Source organism: Macrobrachium nipponense, chromosome 13 (genome assembly GCF_015104395.2).
Source record: "Macrobrachium nipponense isolate FS-2020 chromosome 13, ASM1510439v2, whole genome shotgun sequence".
NCBI lineage: Eukaryota > Metazoa > Arthropoda > Malacostraca > Decapoda > Palaemonidae > Macrobrachium > Macrobrachium nipponense.
In genome coordinates, this window is record NC_087206.1 from 59678424 (window position 1) to 59681176 (window position 2753).

Sequence of the window (2753 nt, forward strand, 5' to 3'; positions counted from 1 at the left end):
TGTCCCCACAATTATCGGAGCTTCTTTGTACAACTTCTAATCTTCTATATCCAAGTCCTGGTAAGAAGAATCTCTCGGGCGGCTCTGTTCCAATGAATAATCCAAACCAGCTGATTTTTCTTCGGGGTTTTTTTTCCTTCCTTTCCTTTTGTTTAACCATTACTGTCCTTCGGCGAATCAAACGGAAAACACCCCGTTATCCATCACATCCTCTGGATCTAGCAGAGTAGGATATCCAAACAGTATAAACTTTTGTCATCTTTTCAAAACTGGCTTAATCATAACAAACACCATCAAAACCAGTCGTTGACAAATAGTCCGCAGCCTTCTGATCCTTAACAGTTACATAAGGGCTATTTTCCCCATTCTTGAAAAGCGCCTCCATTTCCTTGTGAGCTTTAGCTAGTTTAACCGTCCATAATATCTTCTCCGGGTAATTCGAACCTGCATCAGTAGGAAATTGAAGTACTATCCTGTCACTTTTAGTTCTCACTGCATTTTGTAGCTTTCTGGCACAGCCCTTCAAATAGCTTTAATTTTTTTGCCTTCCATCTGCCGTGTCTTCTTTATCCTTTTTTTGTTAAAGTACACCTCATATCCATCCTCTGACGTTGTTGACATATTTAAATCTTCTTTAAGTATTTCTGCTTCACATGTTGATTGAACTGAAGTTTTATCTTCAAAATACCCGTCCGGTGCACTACTCAGCGAAGTACGTCCTGCCATGGCTACAGCTCGAACGTTTCTGCGCTCTTCAAATAATAACGGCAAAATTCCGTTCGTGGAAAATCACCAGTTTTGGTATGTTTTAGCTTTTGATATACCGTAGTCTGAATTATTTAAGATGTTAATTATATTTTATCAAAAGCGTTCGAGTTAGGTAGTTGCAAATAGTTGCCAGTGATCATTTTGTCTAATATTTTTCTGAGTAATTTCTGTAACTCTACTGACTATCTTTAAAAACTATTTAGTCATTACCCATTTTATAATTAATATATTGCACTGAACAGAGAGAAATTTCACACAGCACTCAGAAAATCATAGATACTATATCTGATTTGTTTGCAAGATATTGCTAGTGACTATTATATGATTATTGTTAAAGTTTTTTAATTATCCGGTTTTGACTTAGTAAACTGGCTTCTATATAAAATATGATAACTATTTGGGAATATTAATTGTTCATTATTATTTTTATGTGGCGATTTCTAGGTCATTGTATTTACTTTTTAAGTCTGTTTCCCATTGTGAGCGATGTCTGAATATTGTTTTACAAAACGACTGTAGGAAAACTCCCAAAAATGTAAATTTTTAGAAAGAAATATATTTTCAAAACTTCGTATTAATTTATACTTAATTTGTTGTATTTTGATGAGTAAATTGGCTTTTTAACTATTTTCTAGTATTACTTTGTGTTGTACTGTTTTAGCCCTTTGTCAACCTGGAAAGTTCGTCTGACTGCTTCTGTTACCAAACATCAGCGGCAGAAATCCTTCAAGATTTCTTACTTTCAATTAAAATACCCAGCTTTGTTTATTTTCAAATTATGTCAGGTCTATTGGGCAAATACTTTCGACAGCAATAGTTTTAAAGATTAAAGTGTGTTGCGTATTGCAAAATATCAAAGGCCAAATTTGCAATACTTGCTATATAATGTTTTTCATTTTATTTATTTTAGCAATTTTTTTTATATCAATTAGTCAGAAATAGGTCTAAAGAAATAAGAATGTATAGGTATCCAGTCCATAGCATATGTAATCTTGAAGATATTTTTGTCTTACTTAAAATCGAAAGTTAATCTTTGGTGTAGCCTAATTAAATGAAGTTATCAACTACTGTTTATTTATTTATTTTTTTAATGGTTACTACCACTTTGTCGATTGAAGTGTTTAACAATGTTTTCCCAAACTCCAAGAAGACTAATATATGGCGAGTACTATAAAACCGTTGTATAGATTGGCCAACTAATATATTAGTGTATTAAATATGAATTTATAATATAATGCGGCTGAAATACAGTATCTTATTGTTACAGATCTTAATTTTTTTTGTGAATTTCAGTTTCTTTATCTCAAATCAAGAAAAACCTAGAGAGGATTTAGTAAGTTTTCAATAACATTTAACATTGTTCATACTGAATATTTGTTTTTACTTAGTATAAAGTCACTGTATTGTGTCTCTAAGCAGTTTCCATTATATTTTATGAACTGTCAGATGTTGACAGATGTGGAGGCATATGCCAGTTTTTAGGTCATGTTCGGTAACTTGACATCCCATCATTATCCATGTTAGTCTACTTGTTAGGTATTTGACGTTGATTCTTCATTGGACAGAATGCATAAGCCCCCCTCCAGGGAAGTTACAAGTTCATCAGTTTGAAAAGGTATTTAAATTTCACTCTTAAATAAAAACAAAACAACCACAAAAAGTGTAGCCAATGTGGTAGATTTTAGAATCATTGGCAGCTATTACTTTCTGGCAACCTAAGTGTTGCTGAGTGACCACGAGTCCACGACCAGTGTTGGCGAAGTGCGGAATTTTCGTCTGCTATGCGGAATAAAATGTCTACGCGGCAGCTATCCAAGTTTGTATGCCGATGCGGATTCCGCATCTGCAATTTAAGCAAGAATTTCTTCATGGCGCATTCATGTAAATTTATCATATACAAATTGCAATATTTTTTTACTTTTAAACAATTTTCTCATTCAAATACAATATTAATAAAAAAAAGACTCTTATCAGAATATGACGGT